Genomic DNA, 26,698 nt, shown 5'->3' on the forward strand with positions numbered 1-26,698 from the left:
TACCATTGGCGTTCCTGATCACTTGCTGTACCTGCATACTATTCTTTTGTGTTTCATGCAGAAGTACCTCCAGGTCCCGCTGTACTGCAGCACTTCGCAATCTTTCTCCATTTAAATAATAACTTGTTCTTTGATTTTTTTTTCTGCCAAAGTACATGACCTCACACTTTCCAACATTATACTCCATCTGACAAATTTTTCCCCACTCACTTAGCCTGTTTATGACCTTTTGCAGATTTTTTGTGTGCTCACACATTGCTTTTCCTCCCATCTTTGTATCGTCAGCAAACCTGGCTACGTTACACTCAGTCCCTTCTTCCACGTCGTTAATATAGATTGTAAATAGTTGGGGTCCCAGCACTGATCCCTGCGGCACCCCACGAGTTACTAGTTGCCAACCCGAGAATGAACCATTTATCCCGACTCTCTGTTTTCTGTCAGTTAGCCAATCCTCAATCCATGCTAATATATTGCCCCCAACATCCTCAACATTTCCTCATTAGTCCACCCCCTCATCTCCAGAATCAACCTCGTAAACCATCTCTGAACTGCCTCCCCTCTCCACTGCTGAAGATGCTGAATCTATCTGGTTTCAGTTATGCACTCACTGGTTCCCCTGCCCTGAAGGTGCTAACTCTGGCTGGGATCCATTTTGCACTCACTGGTACCCCTCCCTCCCATCTGCCACTCCCCTTAGGGTGCTGACTCTTGCTGGGTTCAGATATAGACTCTCTGGTTCCCCTCTCATTCCCTGAAGGTTTAGACTCTGGCTGCGATCAGTTCGACAATCACTTATTTCCCTCCCACCCATCTCTCTCCTCCCCTGAAGGTACTGACTCTGGCTGGGTTCAATTCCACACTCACTGGTTCCTCTCCCCTGAAGGTACTGACTCTGGCTGGGTTCAGTTCTACACTCACTGGTTCCTCTCCCCTGAAGGTACTGACTCTGGCTGGGTTCAGTTCTACACTCACTGGTTCCCCTCCCCTGAAGTTACTGACTCTGGCTGGGTTCAATTCCACACTCACTGGTTCCTCTCCCCTGAAGGTACTGACTCTGGCTGGGTTCAGTTCTACACTCACTGGTTCCCCTCCCCTGAAGGTACTGACTCTGGCTGGGTTCAGTTCTACACTCACTGGTTCCCCTCCCCTGAAGGTACTGACTCTGGCTGGGTTCAGTTCTGCACTCACTGGTTCCCCTCCCCTGAAGGTGCTGACTCTGGCTGGGTCAGTTGTACACTCACTGGTTCCCCTCTCCTCCCCTGAAGATGCTGACTCTGTCTGGTTTCAGTTCTGCACTCACTGGGTAACATACGACATAGGAGCAGCAGTAAGCCATGCGGCCCCTCGAACCTGCTCCGCCAGTTAATACCATCATGGCTGATCCGATCATGGACTCAGGTCCCCTTCCCTGCCCACTCCCCATAACCCCTTATTGTTCAAGAAAGTGTCTATTTCTGTCTGAAATTTATACAATGTCCCAGCTTCCACACCTCTCAGAGGCAGTGAATTCCACACATCCACAACCCTCAGAAGAAATTTCTCCTCATCTCAGTTTTAAATGGAGGCCCCTTATTCTAAGATTATGCCGTCTCGTTCTAGTCTCCCCCATCAGTGAAACATCCTCTCTGCATCCACCTTGTCATGCCCCCTCATAATCTTATATGTTTCGATAAGATCACTTTTCTATCTTCTGAATTCCAATGAGTGTAGGCCCAACATATTCAACCTTTCCTCAGAAGTCAACCCCCTCATCTCCAGAATCAACTTTGTGAACCTTCTCTGAACTGCCTCCAAAGCAAGTATATCCTTTCATAAATATGGAAACCAAAACTGCACGCAATATTCCAAGTGTGGCCTCACCAATACCCTGTACAACTGTAGCAAGACTTCCCAGCTTTTATACTCCATCCCCTTTGTAATAATGGCCAAGATTCCATTGGCCTTCCTGATCACTTGCTGTACCTGCATACTAATCTTTTATGTTTCATGCACAAGTACCCCCAGGTCCCGCTGTACAGTAGCACTTGGTAATCTTTCTCCATTTAAATAATAATCTGCTCTGTGATTTTTTTTTCTGCTAAAGTGCATGACCTCACACTTTCCAACATTATACTCCATCTGCCAAGTTTTTGCCAACTCACTTAGCCTGTCAATGTGGTTTTGCATATTTTGTGTGTCCTCCTCACACATTGCATTTCCTCCCATCTTTGTATCATCAGCAAATGTGGCTACACTACACTCGGTCCCTTCTTCCAAGTCGTTAATATAGATTGTAAATAATTGGGGTCCCAGCACTGATCCCTGCGGCAACCCGCTAGTTACTGATTGCCAAACTGAGAATGAACCATTTATCCCGACTCAATATTTCCTTATAAGTCAACCCTCTCATCTCCGGAATCAACCTCCTCTCAACTGCCTCTCCTTTCCTCCCCTGAAGATGCTGAATCTATCTGGTTTCAGTTCTGCACTCACTGGTTCCCCTCCCCTGATGGTGCTGACTCTGGCTGGGTTCAGTTCTACACTCACTGGTTCCCTCCCCTGAAGGTACTGACTCTGGGTGGGTTCAGTTCCACACTCACTGGTTCCCCTCCCCTGAAGGTACTGACTCTGGCTGGGTTCAGTTCTACACTCACTGGTTCCCCTCCCCTGAAGGTGCTGATTCTGCCTGGGTCCAGTTGTATACTCACTGGTTCCCCTCTCTCCCATCTGCCCCGTCCCTGAAGGCACTAACTCCGGCTGTTTTCAATTCCACACTCACTGTTTCCCCTCCCTCCCCTCTCCAGCAAGCAGAGTTTAGGGAGCTAGGAGAGAGATTAAAAAGCAGGACCTCAAAGGGTAGTAATCTCCGAATTCCTCCCGATGTCACGAGCTAGTGACTACAGAAACAGGAGGATAGAGCAGATAAATGCCTGGCTGGAGAGATAGTGCAGGCGGGAGGGCTTTACTTTCCTGAGGCACTGGGACCACTTCTGGGGGAGGTGGGACATGGACAAATTAGATGGGTTGCATCTCAACAGAGCCGGGACCAATATCCTCACGGTGGGGTGTGCTCGTGCTTTTGGGGAGGGGTTAAACTAGCTTGGCAGGGGGATGGGAACCTGAAAATAGATTCAGTAGGGAGGGGAGTAAAACTGGAATTAGAAAGCAAAAATAAAGAAAGTGAGTTTGAAGGAGAGAGGAAACAAGCAGGAAAAAAGTGTAAAAAAACACTTTGTCTCAATGCACATAGCATTTGAAACAAAATAGATGAGTTGACGGCACAAATAGATACAAATGGGTATGATCTGATAGCCATTACAGAGGCGTGGTTGCAAGGTGACCAGGTCTGAGAATTAAATATTTAGCGCTACTGGACAGTCCGGAAGGACAGACAGAAAGGAAAAGGAGGTGGAGTAGCTCTATTGATAAAGGATGGAATCACTGCAATAGTAAGAAACGATATTGGCTCAAATGATCAGGATGTTGAAATGGTTTGGGTGGAGATAAGGAACAATAAGTGGAAAAAGTCACTGGTGGATGTCGACAATAGGCACCGTAACAATAGCTACTCTGTTGGTCAGCGCATAAACCAGGAAATAGTGGGGGCTTGTAAAAAGGGAACAGCAATAATCATGGGTGATTTTAACCTCCATATTGAATGGACAAATCAAATTGGTCAGGGTAGCCTTGAGGAGGAGTTCATAGAGTGCATAAGGGACGGGTTCCTTCAGCAGTATGTAACGGAACCAACCAGGGGGCAGGCCATCTTCGATCTGGTCCTGTGTAATGAGACAAGATTAATAAACAATCTCCTAGTAAAGGATCTCTTGGAATGAGTGATCATAGCATGATCTGAATTTGAAATTCAGATGGTGGGTGAGAAAGTTGGATCTCTAACCAGCGTACTAATCTTAAATAAAGGAGACTATGCAGGTATGAGGGCAGAGTTGGGTTAAGTGGACTGGGAAAATAGATTTAGGTGTAGGACGGTTGATGAACAGTGGTGTACATTTAAGGAGATATTGATTGCACAACTCTCAAGAAAAATATATTCCAGTGAGGAGGAAAGGGTGTAAAAGAAAAGATAGCCATCCGTGGCTAACTCAAGAAATAAAGGACGGTATCCAATTAAAAACAAGGGTATACAAAGTGGCCAAAACTCGTGGGAGGACAGAAGACTGGGAAGCTTTTAAAAGCCAGCAAAGAATGACTAAAAAAAATGATTAAGAAAGGGAAGATAGACTATGAAAGTAAACTAGCACAAAATATAAAAACAGATAGCAAGAGTTTCTATAGGTATATAAAAAGGAAAAGAGTGGCTAAAGTAAATGTTGGTCCCTGAGAGGACGAGATCGGGGAATTAGTAATGGGGAACATGGAGATGGCAGAAACACTGAACAAATATATTCTATCAGTCTTTACGGCCGAGGACACTAACAATATCCCAACAGTGGACAGTCAAGGGGCTACAGGGGGGAGGAACTTAACACAATCACTAAGAAGGTGGTACTCAGTAAGATAACGGGACTAAAGGCGGATAAATCCCCTGGAGCTGATGGCTTGCATCCTAGGGTCTTGAGAGAAGTCGCAGCAGGGACAGTGGATGCATTGGTTGTAATTTACCAAAATTCCCTGGATTCTGGGGAGGTCCCAGCGATTGGAAAACTGCAAATGTAATGTCCTTATTTAAAAAAGGAGGCAGAAAAAAAGCAGGAAACTATAGACCAGTTAGCCTAACATCTGTGGTTGGGAAAATGTTGGAGTCCATCATTAAAGAAGCAGTAGCAGGATATTTGGAAAAGCAAAATTTGTTCAGGCAGAGTCCGCATGGATTTATGAAGGGGAAGGCATGTTTGACAAATTTGCTGGAATTCTTTGAGGATGTAACAAACAGGGTGGATAAAGGGGAACCAGTGAGTGTGGTGTATTTGGACTTCCAGAAGACATTTGACAAGGTGCCACGTAAAAGTTCACAGGGTTGAGGGTAATATATCAGCAAGGATAGAGGATTGGCTAACTAACAGAAAACAGAGAGTCGGATAAATGGTTCATTCTCTGGTTGGCAACCAGTAACTAGTGGGTTGCTGCAGGGATCAGTGCTGGGACCCCAACTATTTACATTCTATATTCAAGAACTTGGAAGAAGGGACTGAATGCAATGTTGCCGAGTTTGCTGATGATACAAAGGATGGGAGGAAAAGCAATATGTGAGTACACATAAAATCTGCAAAAGGACATAGACAGGCTAAGTGAATGGGAAAAAATTTGGCAGATGGAGTATAATATTAGAAAGTGTGAGGTCATGCACTTTGGCAGAAAAAAAATCAAAGAGCAAGTTATTATTTAAATGGAGAAAGATTACAAAGTGCTGCAGTACAGCGGGACCTGGAGGCACTTGTGCATGAAACACAAAAGGATAGTATGCAGGTACAGCAAGTGATCAGGAAAGCGAATAGAATCTTGGCCTTCCTGATCCATGTTTCTGAAAAGATATACTTGCTTTGGAGGCAGTTCAGAGAAGGTTTCGGGGATGAGGGGGATGACTTATGAGGAAAGGTTGAGTAGTTTGGGCCTCTACCCATTGGAATTCAGAAGAATGAGAGGTGATCTTATCAAAACGTATAAGATTATGAGGGGGCGGGACAAGGTGGATGCAGAGAGAATGTTTCCACTGATGGGGGAGACTCGAACTAGAGGGCATAATCTTAGAATAAGGGGCCACCCATTTAAAATTGAGATGAGGAGGAATGTCTTCTCTCAAAGGGTTGTAAATCTGTGGAATTTGCTGCCTCAGAGAGCTGTGGAAGTTGGGTCATAGAAACATAGAAAATAGTTGCAGGAGTGGGCCATTCAGTGTTTTTGTGACTGGAAGGCTGTTTCCAGTGGGGTTCTGCAGGGCTCAGTGCTGGGTCCCTTGTTTTTTGTGGTATATATCAATGACTTGGACTTCAATGTTGGGGGTATGATTAAGAAGTTTGCAGGTGAAACTAAAATAGGCTGTGTGGTTGAGAATTAAGAACAAAACTGCACACTGCAGGAAACTATAAATGTACTGGTCAGGTGGGCAGTAAAGTGGCAAATGGAATTTAATCCAGATAAGTGTGAGGTAATGCATTTGGGGAGGTCTAACAAGGCAAGGGATTACACATTAAATGCTACAACACTGAAAATTGTAGAGGAACAAAGGGACCTTGAAGTGTAGGTCCACAGATCCCTGAAAGTGGCAGGCCAGGTCGATAAGGTGGTTAAGAAGGCATATGGAATACTTGCCTTTATTAGTCGAGGCATGGAATACAAGAGCTAGGAGGTTATGCTTGAAATGGTTAGGCCGCAGTTGGAATACTGTGTGCAGTTCTGGTCATCACATTACAGGAAAGATGTGATTGTACTGGAAAGGGTACAGAGGAGATTTACAAGAATGTTGCCTGGACTGGAGAATTTTGGCGATGAGGAAAGATTGGAGATGCAGAGTCAATTTTCTTTGGATCAGAGGACACTGAGGGGAGACCTGATGAAAGTATTAAATTATAAGGGGCTTGGATAGAGTGGATAGGAAGGACCTGTTTCCTGTGGCAGAGTGGTCAATAACAAGGAGGCACAGATTTAAAGTAATTGGTTCAGAGGAGATACGAAGGGAAATTTCTTCACCCAGAGGTTTGTGGGGGTCTGGAACTCACTGCCTGAAAGGGTGGTAGAGGCAGAAACACTCAGCACATTTGAAAAATACTTGGATGTGCACTTCAACTGTCATCACCGACAGGGCTACGGACCGAGAGCTGGAGAGTGGGATTAGGCTGGATAGCTGTTTGTTGGCCGGCACGGACACAGTGGGCTGAAATGGTCTCCTGCCATGCTGTAAATTTCGATGATTTTATGATTTATGACCTAGATGAAGGGACCGAGTGTAATGTATCCAAATTTGCTGATGATACAAAACTAGGTGGGACAGTAAGCTGTGAGAACACAAGAGTCTGCAAGATATACATAGATAGATTATGTGAGTGGGCAGTAAGGTGGCAGATGGAGTATAATGTAGGGAAATGTGAGGTTATTCACTTTGGTAGGAAAAACAGAAGAACAGAATATCTTTTAAATTATGAGAAACTTTTAAACTTTGGTGTTTAGAGAGATTTGGGGTGCCCTTGTGCAAGACACACAGAAAGTGAGCATGCAGGTATGCAAGCAATAAGGAAGGCAAATGGTTTGTCCTTTATTGCAAGGGGTTAGAACACAAGAGTAAGGAGGTCTTGCTACAATTGTACAGGGTCTTGGTGAGACCACACCTGGAGTACTGGGCACAGTTTTGGTCTCCTTATCGAAGGACGGAACCACTTGCCTTGGACACTGTGCAACAAAGGTTCACAAGATTGATTCCTGGGCTGTCTTATGATGAGATAGTGTGTAGAATGGGCCTATACACTCTCAAGTTTAGAATAATGAGAGGTGATCTCATTGAAACATACAAGGTTCTGAAGGGGACTGACAGGTTAGATGCCGAGTGGTTGATTCCCCTGGCTGGACTGTCTCAAACTAGGGGGCACAGTCTCAGGATAAGTGGTAGGCCATTTAAGACAGAATTGAGGAGGATTTTCTTCATTCAGAGGGTTGTGAATCTTTGGCATTCTCTCCCCCAGAGGGCTGTGGATGCTCAGTCTATTCAAGGTTGAGATAGATAGATTTTTGTATATTAAGCGAATCAAGGGATATGGAGATCAGGCGGGAAAGTGGAGTTGAGGGCGATGATCAGCCATGATCTCATTGAATGGCGGTGCAGGCTCGAGGGACCTTATGGCCTCCTCCTGCCCCTATTTCTTATGTTGATATCCAGGGGGCTCTAGATTTTTTAGTCCCACCCTTTTTCTTGAAGGTAACATACTTCCTCTGAACCCTCATTATCTCCTCATTGAATGCCTCCCACTGCTCTGAGACTGATTTGACTTCAACATAACATAAGATTTCAGAGCAGGAGTATGCCATTCGGCCCCTCGAGCCTGCTCTGCCATTCAATGAGATCATGGCTGATCTTCTACCTCAACTCCACTTTCCTGCACTATTCCATATCCCTTGATTCCCTTAATTTACAAAAATCTATCGATCTCTGTCTTAAATATGCTCAAAGGCAGAGCCTCCACAGCCCTCTGGGGTAGAGAATTACAAAGATTAATGAGTAAATAAGTTTCTGCTCTTCTCAGTCCTAAATGGCCAACCCCTTATTTTGAGACTGTGACCCCTGGTTCTAGACTCCTCAGCCAGAAACATCCTCCCTCCATCTATCCTGTCACGCCTTGTAAGGATTTTGTATGTTTCAATGAGTTCATCTCTCATTCTTCTAAACTCTAGAGAATACATGCCTAGGTCTACTCAATCTCTCCTCATAGGACAATCCTCCCACCACAGGAATTCAGTTTGGTGAACCTTCGTTGCCATCCTCAATGGCAAGTACATCCTTCCTTTGGTAAGCAGCCAAAACTGTACACAATACTCCAGCTGCAGTCTCACCAGGGCCCTATATAATTGCAGTAAGACGTCTTTACTCCTGTACTCAAATCCTCTTGTAATAAAGGCCAACATACCATTTGCTTTCTTCGTTGCTTGCTGTACCTGCATATTAACTTTCAGTGATTCGTGTACAAGGACACCCAAGGTCCCTCTGAACACCAACGTTTCCCAATCTCTCACCATTTCAAATAGCTGTTTCCAGTCCACTTTGGCTAAATCACATGTCAGCTTCGTAAAATTGGCTTTTCCCCAATTGAGAACTTTTATTCCTGGTCTATCTTTGTCCTTTTCCATAACTACCCTAAATCTAACTGAATTACGATCACAAGCACCAATGCTCTCCCACTGATACCCCTTCCACCTGCCCAGCTATAGACCCTAATACTAAGTCCAGAACTTCCCCCTCTCTTGTTGGGCTTGCTATGTACTGGCTAAAAAGTTCTGCTGGTTGCTGACCCCTCTGTGAAGGGAAACAGGTCCTTCCTCTCCACTATATCTGGGCCCCTCATAATTTTATACACCTCATTAAAGTCTCCCCTCAGCCTCCTTTGTTCCAAAGAAAACAAACTATGAAGAGGGTTGGTGGAGGAGGTTACAGAGATAGCAAAGGGTGAGACCCTGAAGAGAGTTGAACAAGAGAATGCCACCAGCCATCTCGCCCAGCACAGAATGTAACTCACTACTAACAGGAAGGATGTTACTTTAACTACTACGAATGCATAATGCGGGGAAATCAATCTCTGTCCCTTTAACTAACAGTGTCATGGAAAGAGGGAAATGAATGACCTTTAAACACCTGATTATCTTGGCACTGAAGTGTCAGAAACTCATAATAGGAACTCCAGGAAAACAAAGTACTGAGCAATGTTACATTGTTTTGTTAACAAAAGAAATCTCGATTTAATTTTTAAAAGATAAATTGTTTAACAGGGGTTCACACAGACTCACCTGACAGGCCGACTCAGGATCCACCCCTCAAGCACCGCGATTGGTTGCAGAACACGCTGCTCCCTGGGCCCAACGGCCCCTGACCTCTCTTCCTGTTGGTTCCCAGGGCAATCAATCACCACTCGCCAACATTACACTGCAAGATCAAGTTGAGGGGCTTGGAGGAAGAAATAAAACAAGACCGTGAACCTGAGTGAAGAAATAAAATTGGAGAAGCATGATGAAATAAACAAGGATAGACAATATAAACTGAAGGGTACAATCCGAAAGGGGGTGCATGAACAGTGAGACCTGCGGGTATATGTGCACAAATTACTGAAGGTGGCAGGACAGGTTGAGAAAGCAGTTAAAAAAGCTTACAGGTTGCTGGGCAAGAAAGTTATGATGAACCTTTGTAAAACACTGGTTCGGTCTCAACTGGAGCATTGTGTCCAATTCTGGGCACCGCACATTAGGATGTGAAGGCCTCAGAGAGGGTGCAGAAAAGATTGACAAGAATGATTCATGAGATGAGGGACTTTGGTTACGTGGATTGACTGGAGACGCTGGGGTTGTTCTCCTTGGAGCAGAGAAGGTTGAGAGGAGAATTGATAGAAGTGTTCAAAATCATTAGGGGTCCGGACAGAGTAGATAGAGAGCTACTGTTCCCACTGGCAGAAAGGTGGAGAATCAGAGGAGATGGATTTGAGGTGAATGGCAAAAGAACCAAAGGTGACATCAGAAAATCTATTTTATGCAGCGAGCGGTTAGAATCCGGAAAGCACGGCCTGAAAGGGTGGTGGAGGAAGACTCAATCACAGCTTTCAAAAAAAAAAGTTGGATAAGTATCTGAAAGAAAACATTTGCAGGACTGAGGAAAGGGCGGGTCAGTGGGACTAGCTGGGAGCAGGCAAGGGCTCGACGGGCCGAATGGCCTTCCGTGCTGTAACCATTCTCTGATTGTGTGAGCAGAACCACTCTGTTCCCTGACTCAATCTAAAGCCTTCCTGATTGTGAGCACCTGTTAAACCTGCCCTGCATCTTCACTACTCCAGGAGAACCACCCCAGATGCTGCAGCCATCATCTTATTGAATGGCAGCAGGCTCGAGGGGCCAAAGCGCCGACTCATCTCCTATTTCTGATGATCTCATGTGTTCATGTCACTGGTCCCCATCCTGCACCTGCTCCCTGCAGTAAGATGGCCGCCGCGTATGCTCCCTGCCCTGCAGCGGGACAATGGAAAGTATTGTGACGCCGAGGAAGCCCCGCCCCTGTTGTTCCCTGCTCCCCATGGCGGGCGGACCCGTGCTGCCCAAATATGGCGGCCAAACTCCCGGCAACCCCCGACAGTAACCAAGGCCCGTCCCCGCCCGAAGGTGCCTCAGCCGCCGACTCGGCGGCAAATCTCACCGCCCGAGCGTGTCCGTGAGTCTGTGAGTCCTCAGGGAGGCTGGGCGCACTGCCCGGGCTGCTCAGCCATCCTCCGCGGGGGGGCAAAACGTCGTCTGTCCGCAGCTAATCTCCCACAATAGGCTGTCCCCACGTCTGCGCACAACTCCGCCTCACCTCACCTGGGCCCGAGCTCAAAGGCTGCGAGCGGAGCCCACCAACAAACTCCCCAACCGCCCGCAATCAGTGGCGGGGGGCGGGGCCGCGGCACCAATCAATCACTGGTCCCTGAAGATGCTGACTGTGGCTGGGTTCAGTTCTACACTCACTGGTTCCCCTCCCCTGAAGGTACTGACTCTGGCTGTGTTCAGTTCTACACTCACTGGTTCCCCGCCCCTGAAGATACTGACTCTGGCTGGGTTCAGTTCTACACTCACTGGTTCCCCTCCCCTGAAGGTATTGACTCTGGCTGGGTTCAGTCCTACACTCACTGGTTCCCCTCCCCTGAAGGTACTGACTCTGGCTGGGTTCAGTTGTACACTCACTGGTTCCCCTCCCCTGAAGGTACTGACTCTGGCTGGGTTCAGTTCTACACTCACTGGTTCCCCTCCCCTGAAGGTACTGACTCTGGCTGTGTTCAGTTCTGCACTCACTGGTTCCCCTCCCCTGAAGGTACTGACTCTGGCTGGGTTCAGTCCTACACTCACTGATTCCCCTCCCCTGAAGGTACTGACTCTGGCTGGGTTCAGTTGTACACTCACTGGTTCCCCTCCCCTGAATATACTGACTCTGGCTGGGTTTAGTTCTGCACTCACTTGTTCCCCTCCCCTGAAGGTACTGACTCTGGCTGTGTTCAGTTCTGCACTCACTGGTTCCCCTCCCCTGAAGGTACTGACTCTGGCTGGGTTCAGTTCTACACTCACTGGTTCCCCTCCCCTGAAGATACTGACTCTGGCTGGGTTCAGTTCTACACTCACTGGTTCCCCTCCCCTGAAGGTACTGAGTCTGGCTGGGTTCAGTTCTACACTCACTGGTTCCCCTCCCCTGAAGGTACTGACTCTGGCTGGGTTCAGTTCTACACTCACTGGTTCCCCTCCCCTGAAGGTACTGACTCTGGCTGGGTTCAGTTCCAGACACTGGCATCATTCACTTTGTTCCTGCACCAAGATGGCTGCGCATGCGCTCTGCTACTCACCATCAAGATGGCGGAGCGCTGAACCTGCCTTCCTGCACGAAGATGGCCGCCGTTAGCCGGAGAAAGCCCCGAAGCTGCAACCGCCGATATTCCTATTATTATTCCGGGCTTAGGGCGTGCACCGGTTCTTTATGAAGCCTCCACGACTCCCTGCTGGTCGATTATTCCCCTCCGCCCCGCCGAAATGAACAGTTCTCAGGAACCTCTGAAAAAGATATCTCCTCCGCCATTACACGCACTGCGCATGCTCCTGTAGTCTGGGTGCGTCACATTCTCCCCCGCGGGGCATGCTGGGTACATAGGGCCATGAGAAACAGGAGCAGGAGTGGGCTCGTTACGACACGGTTATATACAGAGTAAAGCTCCCTCTGTGATGTCCTAAAGAATCCCAGGGCAGGGACAGCACGGGTTAGTTACAATTTAAAGCTTGCTGTACGCTGACTCATCAAACACTCCCAGGGCAGGTACAGCACATGTTAAATACATAGCAAGGATCCATCTGCACTATCCCACCAGGTATTCCCAGGGGATGCACAGCACAGGTTAGATACAGAATAAAGCTCCCTCTGCACTGTCCCAAGAAACAATCCCAGGGCAGGTACAGCACAACTATTTTGTTGTTGACCTGTAAATCAAATGCATCCTGATTAAAGGAGGGAGGGGAACTATAACCGACAAATAAACCAATTAAACTTTGGACGGTAAACTTAAATCAAATTAAAATTTGGTTGCTGGAGCTGATGATGCACTCCAGTCCCTCCGGTGCCGACCTCTTACAGAAGGCTGCAAGCGCACTGGTGGCAGGTACAGCACGGGTTAGATACAGAGTAAAGCTCCCTCTACACTGTCCCATCAAACACTGCCAGGATATGTACAGCACATGTTAGATACAGAGTAAATCTCCCTCTACACTGTCCCATTAAACACTCCCAGTGCAGGTACAGCATGGGTTAGATACAGAGTGAAGCTCCATCAACAGTGACGCATCAAAAACTCCCAGGTCAGGTACAGCACCAGTTAGATACGGAGTAAATCTCCCTCTACACTGTCCCATTAAACACTCCCAGTGCAGGTACAGCATGGGTTAGATACAGAGTGAAGCTCCGTCTACACTGTCCGATCAAACACTCCCAGGGCAAGTACAGCATAATTTAGATGCAGGGTAAACGTCTCTCGAAACAGCCAATCCAAAAATGCACAGGACAGGCACAACACAGGTTAGGTACACATCATCATCATCACAGGCAGTCCGTCAAAATCGAGGAAGACTTGCTTATACTCTAAAGGTGAGTTCTTACATGACTAAACAATCCAGTACGGGAATTACAGTCTCTGTCACAGGTGGGACAGCCAGTCGTTGAATGACAGGGTGGGTGAGACTAGTTTGCCGCATGCTCCTACGCTTGGTTTCTGCATGCTCTCAGTGATGAGACACGAGCTGCTCAGAGCCCTCCCGGATTCACTTCCTCAACTTAGGGCGGACGTTTGTCAGGGACTCCCAGGTATCAGGGGGTTGTTGAATTTTATCAAGGAGTCTTTGAGGGTGTCGTTGAAAGGTTTCCTCTGCCCACTGTAGGCTCGCTTGCCATGTAGGAGTTCCGAGTAGAGCCTTGCTTTGGGAATCTTGTGTCAGGCATGTGAACAATGTGTCGAGCCAGGGTATCCCTGGAGATTGAGCATGCAGTGTCCACCGGTAGACTCGTGGCCTTCCATGAGAGGTGAGCAGCAGAGAGACTGGAGTGCATCATTCCAGAGGGAAAAGAATTGTAATTTTAATTCATTTGATTTGATTTGACAAAAGTTACCTTTAGGTTGAATTGTTAATATGTGTTTTTGGTTCCCTCCAAAAAAACAAGGGGGCACTTTAATGAAAGTTTCTGGAGTGTGACCCCCCTCCACCCTTTAATCAGGGGGAACCTGATTATTGTTCTACTTAAAATAGTTGTGAACAATGTGGCCCACCCAATGCAGCTAGTCGAGTGTGGTCAGTGCCTCGATGCTGGGGATGTTAGCCTGATCGAGGAAACACCAGGACTGGTTTGATGAGAATGACCAGGAGATGCAAGAGCTAATTAATCACAAGCACAGGGTATTTCTGAACCTAAAACAACAACCCAACTCGGGAGCAGCAAAGCAGCATTACAGACGGCTTAAGGCCGAGGTCCAAGAAAAAAACCTGTGACCTAAAGCATAGATGGTGGGTGGAGAAATTAAAGGAGGTTCAGCAGCTGGCTGACAGCCATGATGTGCGAGGATTCTTCATCGCAGTCAAGGCCACCTATGGCCCAAGCACCCAAGGCACCACCCCACTGCTGGCCAAGAATGAGGAAACACTCATCAAGGACACTGAGGCCGTCAGGACTCGCTGGAAGGAGCACTTCGAAGATGTCCTTAACCGAGACTCTGCCTCTGACTCGAGTGTCCTCGACTCCATCCAGCTGCATGCTACCCGCCAACATCTCAGCAAAACCTCAGCCCTGCACGAGATAGAAAAGGCCATCCGCCAGCTCAAGAACAACAAGGCAATGGGAGCAGATGGAATCCCCACTGAGGCACTAAAGTATGGTGGAGAGGCAATATTGGCATGAATGCATGACCTCATCTCTCTCATCTGGAAGGAGGAGAGCAGGCCTGGAGATCTCAGAGATGCAGTAATCGTGACCATCTTTAACAAAGGAGATAAGTCCGACTGTGGCAATTACAGATAAGTCTCCCTGTTACCAGCCACTGGGAAAGTCATCGCTAGAATCCTCCTCAACCGTCTTCCCCTGTGGCTGAGGAGCTCCTCCTGGAGTCACAATGTGGATTTCGTCCTCTACAGAGTACAACGGACATGGAGTAGATACAGATTAAAGCTCCCTCTACACTGTCCCATCAGACATTCCCAGGGCAAGTACAACATGGGTTATGTTATGTATGCAACCTGATGAAACCAGCAATCTACCGCCATCAGAGGGCATATCTGTTGGAGTCCCAAGGGATCCCAGCATCGCTTGGGAGCATTGTATATAAGCAGGCCCCCCATGCTGTATGTGCACTCTGGAGTTAGAAAAAAAGAGACCAAGATCACACTTCCTCATGTCTACAGTACTCAATCACATTACTTTATTCTGGACATAACAATTGGCGACGAGATAATGAAACATCATGCAAAAATGCAGAGAACTGTTGGTATCCTGGAGAAATTCTCAGAAGGGGACGATTGGGATGTCTTCATGCAGCGACTCGACTAATACTTCATGGCCAACTGGCAGGGAATGTGAATGCTGCCAAACAAAGGGTGATCCTCCTCACTCTCTGCGGGGCAACAACCTATGACCTCATGAAGAATTTTCTTGCTCCGGTGAAACCAACAACCAAATCGCATGAAGAACTGTGTACGCTGGTCCAGGAGCACCTAAATCCGAAGGAGAGCATTCTGATGGCAAGGTATCGATTTTACACATGTCAACGGTCTGAAGGCCAGGAAGTGGCGAGCTACGTCGGCGAAATAAGGCATCTTGCAGGACATTGCGAATTTGATGGATGCCTGGAGTAAATGCTAAGAGATTTTTTGTGTTTGGCATTGGCCATGAGGATATCCTTCACAATCTATTGACTGTTGAAACACGGCACCTAAGCAAAGCCATAATGATAGCCGAGGCATTTATGTCCACCAGCGATAACACCAAACAAATTTCGCAGCAATCAGATGTTTCGGCAAGTACTGTACACAAAGTAACATCGTTTTCAGGCAGGAGTCGAGAGAGGCAGCGGCCTATAAAGGACTCAGCAGTCCGGGGAGCGTCGAGAGAGGCGGGAGTCGAGAGAGGCAGCGGCCTATAAAAGACTCAGCAGTCCGGGGAGCGTCGAGAGAGGCGGGAGTCGAGAGAGGCAGCGGCCTATAAAAGGCTCAGCAGTCCGGGGAGCGTCGAGAGAGGCGGGAGTCCAGAGAGCCAGCGGCCTATAAAAGGCTCAGCAGTCCGGGGAGCGGTGCAGCTCCAGCTGAGAGAAGTCAAAAAAGAAGTCGAAAGAAATCAAAAGGTGACGTCACAGCCAACGTGGTAAGTGATTGGCTGCTGATTGGTGAGTAGTTTTTCTTTTTCTTTATTAGTCAGTAACTTTTAACATTGTTGTCGGCAATTTAAGTGTATCTAAGGGTTAAGTCATGGCAGGACAGCTCGGTCATGTGATATGCTCCTCCTGTACCATGTGGGAACACGGGGACAACACCAGTGTCCCTGACGACTACATGTGCGGGAAGTGTGTCCACCTCCGGCTACTGACGGTCCGCGTTGTGGAGTTGGAGCTGAAGGTGGATTCACTCTGGAGCATCCACGATGCTGAGAATGACGTGAGTATCACGTGTAGCGAGTTGGTCTTACCGCAGGAGAAGGGTCCATGCCAGCGAGGGAATGGAAGACCAGCAGGAAGAGTAGTGCAAGGAAGGTAGTGCAGGGGTCCCCTGTGGTCATCCCACTGCAAAACAGATACACTGCTTTGAGTGCTGTTGAGGGGGATGACTCATCAGGAGTGGGCAGCAGCAGCCAAGTTCATGGCACCGTGGCTGGCTCTGTTGCACAGGAGGGCAGGAAAAAGAGTGGGCGAGCGATAGTGATAGGGGATTCAATTGTAAGGGGAATAGATAGGCGTTTCTGCGGCCGCAACCGAGACTCCAGGATGGTATGTTGCCTCCCTGGTGCAAGGGTCAAGGATGTCTCGGAGCGGGTGCAGGACATTCTAAAAAGGGAGGGAGAACAGCCAGTTGTCGTGGTGCACGTTGGTACCAATGACATAGGTAAAAAAAGGGATGAGTTCCTACGAAATGAATTTAAGGAGCTAGGAGCTAAACTAAAAAGTAGGACCTCAAAAGTAGTAATCTCGGGATTGCTACCAGTGCCACGTGCTAGTCAGAGTAGGAATCGCAGGATAGCTCAGATGAATACGTGGCTTGAGCAATGGTGCAGCAGGGAGGGATTCAAATTCCTGGGGCATTGGAACCGGTTCTGGGGGAGGTGGGACCAGTACAATCCGGACGGTCTGCACCTGGGCAGAATCGGAACCAATGTCCTCGGGGGAGTGTTTGCTAGTGCTGTTGGGGAGGAGTTAAACTAATATGGCAGGGGGATGGGAACCAATGCAGGGAGATAGAGGGAAACAAAAAGGAGGCAAAAACAAAAGACAGAAAGGAGATGAGGAAAAGTGGAGGGCAGAGAAACCCAAGGCAAAGAACAAAAAGGGCCATTGTACAGCAAAATTCTAAAAGGACAGAGGGTGTTAAAAAAAACAAGCCTAAAGGCTTTGTGTCTTAATGCAAGGAGTATCCGCAATAAGGTGGATGAATTAACTGTGCAAATAGATGTTAACAAATATGATGTGATTGGGATTACGGAGACGTGGCTCCAGGATGAGCAGGGCTGGGAACTCAACATCCAGGGGTATTCAACATTCAGGAAGGATAGAATAAAAGGAAAAGGAGGTGGGGTAGCATTGTTGGTTAAGGAGGAGATTAAGGCAATAGTTAGGAAGGACATTAGCTTGGATGATGTGGAATCTATATGGGTAGAGCTGCAGAACACCAAAGGGCAAAAAACGTTAGTGGGAGTTGTGTACAGACCTCCAAACAGTAGTAGTGATGTTGGGGAGGGCATCAAACAGGAAATTAGGGGTGCGTGCAATAAAGGTGCAGCAGTTATAATGGGTGACTTTAATATGCACATAGATTGGGCTAACCAAACTGGAAGCAATACGGTGGAGGAGGATTTTCTGGAGTGCATAAGGGATGGTTTTTTAGACCAATATGTCGAGGAACCAACTCGGGGGGAGGCCATCTTAGACTGGTGTTATGTAATGAGAAAGGATTAATTAGCAATCTCGTTGTGCGAGGCCCCTTGGGGAAGAGTGACCATAATATGGTGGAATTCTGCATTAGGATGGAGAATGAAACAGTTAATTCAGAGACCATGGTCCAGAACTTAAAGAAGGCTAACTTTGAAGGTATGAGGCGTGAATTGGCTGAGATGGATTGGCGAATGATACTTAAGGGGTTGACTGTGGATGGGCAATGGCAGACATTTAGAGACCGCATGGATGAACTACAACAATTGTACATTCCTGTCTGGCATAGAAATAAAAAAGGGAAGGTGGCTCAACCGTGGCTATCAAGGGAAATCAGGGATAGTATTAAAGCCAAGGAAGTGGCATACAAATTGGCCAGAAATAGCAGCGAACCTGGGGACTGGGAGAAATTTAGAACTCAGCAGAGGAGGACAAAGGGTTTGATTAGGGCAGGGAAAATGGAGTATGAGAAGAAGCTTGCAGGGAACATTAAGACGGATTGCAAAACTTTCTATAGATATGTAAAGAGAAAAAGGTTAGTAAAGACAAACGTAGGTCCCCTGCAGTCAGAATCAGGGGAAGTCATAACGGGGAACAAAGAAATGGCGGACCAATTGAACAAGTACTTTGGTTCGGTATTCACGAAGGAGGACACGAACAACCTTCCGGTTATAAAAGGGGTCGGGGGGTCTAGTAAGGAGGAGGAAGTGAGGGAAATCCTTATTAGCCAGGAAATTGTGTTGGGGAAATTGATGGGATTGAAGGCCGATAAATCCCCAGGGCCTGATGGACTGCATCCCAGAGTACTTAAGAAGGTGGCCTTGGAAATAGTGGATGCGTTGACAGTCATTTTCCAACATTCCATTGACTCTGGATCAGTTCCTATGGAGTGGAGGGTAGCCAATGTAACCCCACTTTTTAAAAAAGGAGGGAGAGAGAAAACAGGGAATAATAGACCGGTCAGCCTGACATCGGTAGTGGGTAAAATGATGGAATCAATTATTAAGGATGTCATAGCAGTGCATTTGGAAAGAGGTGACATGATAGGTCCAAGTCAGCATGGATTTGTGAAAGGGAAATCATGCTTGACAAATCTTCTGGAATTTTTTGAGGATGTTTCCAGTAGAGTGGATAAGGGAGAACCAGTTGATGTGGTATATTTGGACTTTCAGAAGGCGTTCGACAAGGTCCCACACAAGAGATTGATGTGCAAAGTTAGAGCACATGGGATTGGGGGTAGTGTACTGACATGGATTGAGAACTGGTTGTCAGACAGGAAGCAAAGAGTAGGAGTAAATGGGTACTTTTCAGAATGGCAGGCAGTGACTAGTGGGGTACCGCAAGGTTCTGTGCTGGGGCCCCAGCTGTTTACACTGTACATTAATGATTTAGATGAGGGGATTAAATGTAGTATCTCCAAATTTGCGGATGACACTAAGTTGGGTGGCAGTGTGAGCTGCGAGGAGGATGCTGTGAGGCTGCAGAGCGACTTGGATAGGTTAGGTGAGTGGGCAAATGCATGGCAGATGAAGTATAATGTGGATAAATGTGAGGTTATCCACTTTGGTGGTAAAAACAGAGAGACAGACTATTATCTGAATGGTGACAGATTAGGAAAAGGGGAGGTGCAAAGAGACCTGGGTGTCATGGTACATCAGTCATTGAAGGTTGGCATGAAGGTGCAGCAGGCGGTTAAGAAAGCAAATGGCATGTTGGCCTTCATAGCAAGGGGATTTGAGTAGAGGGGCAGGGAGGTGTTGCTACAGTTGTACAGGGCATTGGTGAGGCCACACCTGGAGTATTGTGTACAGTTTTGGTCTCCTAACCTGAGGAAGGACATTCTTGCTATTGAGGGAGTGCAGCGAAGGTTCACCAGACTGATTCCCGGGATGGCGGGACTGACCTATCAAGAAAGACTGGATCAACTGGGCTTGTATTCACTGGAGTTCAGAAGAATGAGAGGGGACCTCATAGAAACATATAAAATTCTGACGGGGTTAGACAGGTTAGATGCAGGAAGAATGTTCCCAATGTTGGGGAAGTCCAGAACCAGGGGTCACAGTCTAAGGATAAGGGGTAAGCCATTTAGGACCGATATGCGGAGGAACTTCTTCACCCAGAGAGTGGTGAACCTGTGGAATTCTCTACCACAGAAAGTTGTTGAGGCCAATTCACTAAATATATTCAAAAAGGAGTTAGATGAGGTCCTTACTGCTAGGGGGATCAAGGGGTATGGCGAGAAAGCAGGAATGGGGTACTGAAGTTGAATGTTCAGCCATGAACTCATTGAATGGCGGTGCAGGCTAGAAGGGCCGAATGGCCTACTCCTGCACCTATTTTCTATGTTTCTATGTTTCTATGAATGCATATGGCAGAATGTAAACGCCTGCAGCTGCATGATCTCAGATGACTCAGAGTCTGCCATCAAGCATTAATGCGAGGCAGTTAACAGCTTGTTGGCACTGCGGAGGTGATCATCGAGGCCATCAATGCAGCTTCAAACACTATGCGTGCAAAGGCTGTGGAACAATGGGACACCTCCAGCGAATGTGCAGATGAGCTGCAAACACTGCAAAGCACCACATTGCAGTGGAAGACCGATCCATGGTGGATCAAACTGAACTAGAGACTCAACCCGAGGAGGCAGATGTGTATGGGGTACACACCTTCACCACGAAATGTCCACCGATCATGTTAAATGTTGAACTGAACGAAATTCCAGTATCCATAGAATTGGACATGGGTGCGAGTCAGTCCATCATGAGAAAACGGCCTTCGACAGGCCCAAGCTGAGCCCCATTCACACCAAGCTGAAAACCTGCACGAAAGAGCTGATTCCTATAATTGACAGCACAGCATATTAAAAGTCTCTTATGATGGAACAGTACACGAACTACCACTAAGGATCGTGTCAGGAGATGGCCCCACACTGTTCGGCAGAAGCTGGCTGAGAAAAATACGCTGGAACTGGGATGACATCCGAGCGCTTTCATCCATCGATGATGCCTCATGTGCCCAGGTTCTGAGCAAGTTTCCATCGTTGTTTGAGTCAGAAATCGGAAGTTTCTTGAGGGCGAAGGTGCAGATCCATTTGATTCCCGGTACATCACCCATCCATCACAAGGCACGGGCAGTGACATATATGATGCGAGAGAAAGTGGAGATCGAGTTAGACAGGCTGCAATGAGAGGACATCATCGCACTGGTGGAGTTCAACGAGTGGGATAGTCAGATTGTTCTGGTTTTCAAGGGTGATGTCACGGTCAGCATATGCGGGGACTATAAATTAACGATTAAGCATTTTTCGCTGCAGGACCAGTACCAGCAACCCAAGGCAGACAATCTATTTGCGACACTGGCAGGAGGAAAGATATTTACCAAGTTTGACCTGACCTCGGCCTACATGACGCAGGAGCTGGCGGAATCTTAAAAAGGCCTCACCTGCATCAACACGCACATAGGTCTGTTCATCTACATCAGATGCCCGTTTGGAATTCGATCGATCGCGGCTATTTTTCAAAGGGACATGGAGAGTCTGCTAAAGTCGGTGCTGCACATCGTGGTTTTCCAGGATGATATACTGGTCACAGGTCGGGACACCATCGAGCACATGCAGAACGTGGAAGAAGTTCCAAATCGGCTAGATCATGTGGGACTCAGGTTGACACGCTCGAAGTGTGCTTTCCGGGCGCCAAAGGTCGAGTTCTTAGGCAGAAGAATCGCGGCAGATGGCACCAGGTGCACTGACGCCAAGACAGAGGCCATCAAGAACGCACCGAGACCATAGAATGTGACGGAGCTGCGGTCGTTCCTGGGCTCCTCAATTATTTTGGTAATTTCCTACCCGGGTTGAGCACCTTGCTAGAACCTCTATACATATGGCTGTGCAAGGGAGATTATTAGGCATGGGGGAAGATCAAAAGAGACTGATTTTGAGAAAGCCCGAAATCTGTTATGTTCCAACAAACTGCTTGTCCTGTATGATCCATGTAAACGTTTAGTGCTAGCTTGCGATGCATCTTTGTACGGGGTCGGGCGTATGTTACAATAAGCAAACGAATTGGGAACATTGCAACCGGTCGCCTATGCGTCCAGGAGTTTGTCCAAGGCCGAAAGAACTGACAGCATGATTGAAAAAGAAGCTCTGGCATACGTTTACGGGATGAAAAAATACACCAGTATCTGTTTGGGCTTTAGTTCGATTTAGAAACTCACCATAAGCCGCTCATATCGCTATTCACAGAGAGCAAAGGTATTAAAACCAATGCTTCTGCTCGCATCGAAAGATGGGTGCTCACGCTGTATGCATATAAGTATGTAATTCATCACTGGCCAGGCACAGAGAACTACACTGATGCCTTCAGTCGGCTACTTTTCCCACCACCGGGGTGGAAATGGCACAGCCTGCAGACTTGCTCTTGGTGATGGATGCATTTGAAAATGAAAAGTCACCCGTTACGGCCGCCAGATGAGGACCTGGACCAGCCAGGGTCCTTTACTGTCCCTTGTAAAAACTGTATCCTCCATGGGAGCTGGCCCAGCATCCCAGCGGAGATGCATGAAGAGATCAAGCTGTTCCAGCAGCGTAAAGACGAAATGTCCATACAGGTGGCCCGATATTGACTCAGATTTGGAGTCTTGCGTGTGCCAATGCACCACTTGCTCGTAACTGAGCAATGCACCCAGGGCACCCAAGTTTGTGGTCATGGCCCTCCAAACCGTGGTCTAGGATCCACGCTGACTTTGCTGGCCCATTTATAGGCAAAATGTTCTTCGTTCTTGTGGATTTTTATTCCAACTAGATTGAGTGTGTAATAATGTCTGTAAGCACGTCCACTGCCACCCTCGAAAACCTACGAGCCACGCACGGCCAGCCTGATGTCCTTGTCAGCGACAACGGGCCGTGCTTCACCAGCGCTGAATCCAAGGAATTCATGACACACAATGGGATCAAGCACATCACAACTGCCCCGTTCAAGCCCGCATCCAATGACCAGACAGAACGTGCAGTCCAAACCATCAAACAAAGCTTGAAACACCTGTCAAAAGAATCCCTGCAGACCCACCTGTCCCGAGTCCTGCTCAGCCACTGCACCAGACACCATTCTTTCACCGGGGTTCCCCAGCTGAGCTGCTCCTGAAAAGGGTGCTCAAAACAAGGCTTTCTCTCGTTCACCCTGATCTCCATGATCAAGTCGAGGGCAGGCGGCATCAATAAAGCATGTACCGTGATCGCACAAATTTGTAACGCAATATTGAAGTCAATGACCCTGTATTTGTACTCAACTATGGACATGGTCCCAAATAGCTTGCTGGCACTGCCATAGCCAAAGAAGGGAGGAGGGTGTTTCAGGTCAAACTCGCAAATGGAATAACTTGCAGAAAGCATTTGGACCAAACCAAACTGCGATTCACAGACAGCCACAAGCAACCAACTTCGACCCTCCGACGCACACACAAGTGGCAGCCAACATCATGGTAGACCACGAAGCTGAACTCATCATCCCCAGCAGCCCAGCAAGGTCATCTGCGCAGCAGTCCAGCGAAGAACCAACCAACTCACCTGCACCTGTATTTGTACTGAGACGATCGACTCAGGAGCGAAAAGCCCCAGATCATCTCAGCTTGCAAATAAGTGTACTATTGACTTTGGGAGGGAGTGATGTTATGTGTGCAACCCTATGTAACCAGAATTCTACCACCACAATAGGCCGTATCTGTTGGAGTCCCAAGGGATCCCAGCGTCCCTTGGGAGCACTGTATATAAGCAGACCTTCCATGTTGTACGTGCACTCTGAAGTTAGAATAAAGAGACAGGTCACAATTACTCACGTCTACAGTACTCAATCACATAACTTTTTCTGAACTGAACAGGTTAAATATAGAATAAAACTCACTCTATACTGTTACACCAAACGTTTCCAGTGCAAGTACAGCACAGGTTAGACACAGACTACATCTCCCTCTAACTTGTCTCAGCCATTCCAGGACCGATACAGATCTGTTAGATCTAGAGAAAATATCCCTCTATACTGTTCCAGCGGATATTCGCGGTACAGGTGCAGCACGGGTGAGATACAGAGTAAAGCTCCCTCTACACTGTCCCACTGTAATAAAAAGGCAAGCATGAAAATTAAAACACTCTACCTAAACGCATACAGCATTCGAAATAAAATAAATGAGTTGACGGCACAAATCATTACAAATGGGGATGATTTGGTGGCCATTACAGAAACGTGGTTGCAGGGGGGCCAAGACTAATGCGAGGAGTATTCGGAACCAAGAGAGGGCTCTGAGCTAGTTAGAGTGGGGGAGAGCTCAGATGAACAGGACCCCAAGAAAGAATGCAAAAGGCAGGAGGCAACAGAGCAGAGCAGCACTGTGGTAAGAGTAAACCATAAGGTGATAGGAAGGGACAATATTTATAAATATAAAGGGGCTGCAGGAGGGGTCAAAACTAAAAATTATGGTTCAAAAACTAGTATTAAAACACTCTACCTAAACGCATACAGCATTCGAAATAAAATAAATGAGTTGACGGCACAAATCATTACAAATGGGGATGATTTGGTGGCCATTACAGAAACGTGGTTGCAGGGGGGCCAAGACTGGGAATTAAACATACAGGGGTATCTGACAATTCGGAAAGATAGACAAGAAGTGAAAGGAGCTGGGGTAGCTCTGTTAATAAAGGATGATATCAGGCCAGTTGTGAGAGACGATATTGGCTCTCATGAACAAAATGTTGAATCATTGTGGGTGGAGATTAAAGATAGTAAGGGGAAAAAAGTCACTGGTGTGCGTAGTTTATAGGCCCGCAAATAATAACTTCATGGTGGGGCGGACAATAATCAAGGGAATAATGGAGGCATGTGAAAAAGGAACGGCAGTAATCATGGAGATTTTAACCTACATATCGATTGGTCAAATCAAATCGCACAGGGTAGCCTTGAGGAGGAATGCATAGAATGCATACGGGATTTCTTCTCGGAACAGTATGTTCCAGAACCTGCAAGGGAGCAAGCTATCTTAGATCTGGTCCTGTGTAATGAGACAGGAATAATAAACGATCTCCTCGTAACAGATCCTCTCGGAATGAGTTATCACAGTATGGTTGAATTTGTAATACAGATTGAGGGTGAGGAAGTAGTGTCTCAAACAAGCGTACTATGCTTAAACAAAGGGGACTACAGTGGGATGAGGGCAGAGTTGGCTAAAGTAGACTGGAAACACAGCTGAGTGGCACAATTGAGGAACAGTGGAGGACTTTTAAGGAGCTATTTCATAGTGCTCAGCAAAATTATATTCCAGTGAAAAAGAAGGGCGGAAAGAGAAGGGATAACCAGCCATGGATAACCAAGGAAATAAAGGAGAGTATCAAATTAAAAACCAATGCTTATAAGGTGGCCAAGGTTAGTGGGAAACTAGAAGATTGGGAACAGTTTAAACGACAGCAAAGAATGACTAAGAAAGCAATAAATAAAGGAAAGATAGATTACGAAAGTAAACTTGCACAAAACATATAAACGGATAGTAAAAGCTTTTACCGATATATAAAACGGAAAAGAGTGACTAAAGTAAATGTTGGTCCATTCGAAGATGAGAAGGGGATTTAATAATGGGAAATGTGGAAATGGCTGAGACCTGAAACAATTATTTTGCTTCGGTTTTCACAGTGGAAGACACAAAAACCATGCCAAAAATTGCTGGTCACGGGAATGTGGGAAGGGAGGACCTTGAGATAATCTCTATCACTAAGAGGGTAGTGCTGGACAGGCTAATGGGACTCAAGGTAGACAAGTCCCCTGGTCCTGATGAAATGCATCCCAGGGTATTAAAAGAGATGGCGGAAGTTACAGCAGGTGCATTCGTTATAATCTACCAAAATTCTCTGGGCTCTGGGGAGGTACCAGCGGATTGGAAAGCAGCAAATGTAACGCCTCTGTTTAAGAAAGGCGGCAGAGAAAAGGCAGGTAACTATAGGCCGGTTAATTTAACATCTGTAGTGGGGAAAATGCTTGAAGCTATCATTAAGGAAGAAATAGCGGGACATCTAGATAGGAATAGTGCAATCAAGCAGATGCAACATGGATTCATGAAGGGGAAATCATGTTTAACTAATCTACTATAATTATTTGGGGATATAACGGGCATGGTGGATAGAGGTGTACCGATGGATGTGGTATATTTAGATTTCCAAAAGGATAAGGTGCCACACAAAAGGTGACTGCAGAAGATAGAGGTACACGGAGTCAGAGGAAATGTATTCGCATGGATCAAGAATTGGCTGGCGAACAGAAAGCAGAGAGTCGGGATAAATGGGTCCTTTTCGGGTTGGAAATCGGTGGTTAGTGGTGTGCCACAGGGATTGGTGCTGGGATCACAACTGTTTACAATATACATAGATGGCCTGGAAGAGTGGACAGAGTGTAGTGTAACAAAATTTGCAGATGACACAAAGATTAGTGGGAAAGCGGGTTGTGTAGACGACACAGAGAGGCTGCAAAGAGATTTAGATAGGTTAAGCGAATGGGCTAAGGTTTGGCAGATGGAAGACAATGTCGGAAAATGTGAGGTCATCCATCTTGGAAAAAAAAACAGTAAAAGGGAATATTATTTGAATGGGGAGAAATTACAACATGCTACGGTGCAAAGGGACCTGGGGGTCCATGTGCATGAATCCCCAAAAAGTTAGTTTACAGGTGCAGCAGGTAATCAGGAAGGCGAATGGAATGTTGGCCTTCATTTCGAGAGGGATGGAGTACAAAAGCAGGGAGGTCATGCTGCAACTGTATCGAGTATTGATGAAGCCGTACCAGGAGTACAGCGTGCAGTTTTGGTCACCTTACTTAAGGAAGGATATACTAGCTTTGGAGGGGGTACAGAGACGA

At 47.0% G+C, this 26,698-nt stretch overlaps 1 pseudogene; it reads left to right on the forward strand.

Annotated features, from left to right (window-relative positions):
* The first annotated feature begins 10,724 nt into the window (after positions 1-10,724).
* Positions 10,725-26,698, forward strand: part of LOC139235402 (probable G-protein coupled receptor 139) — a 71,712-nt pseudogene continuing 55,738 nt past the window's right edge.

Source organism: Pristiophorus japonicus, chromosome 23 (assembly GCF_044704955.1).
Source record: "Pristiophorus japonicus isolate sPriJap1 chromosome 23, sPriJap1.hap1, whole genome shotgun sequence".
Taxonomy (NCBI): domain Eukaryota; kingdom Metazoa; phylum Chordata; class Chondrichthyes; family Pristiophoridae; genus Pristiophorus; species Pristiophorus japonicus.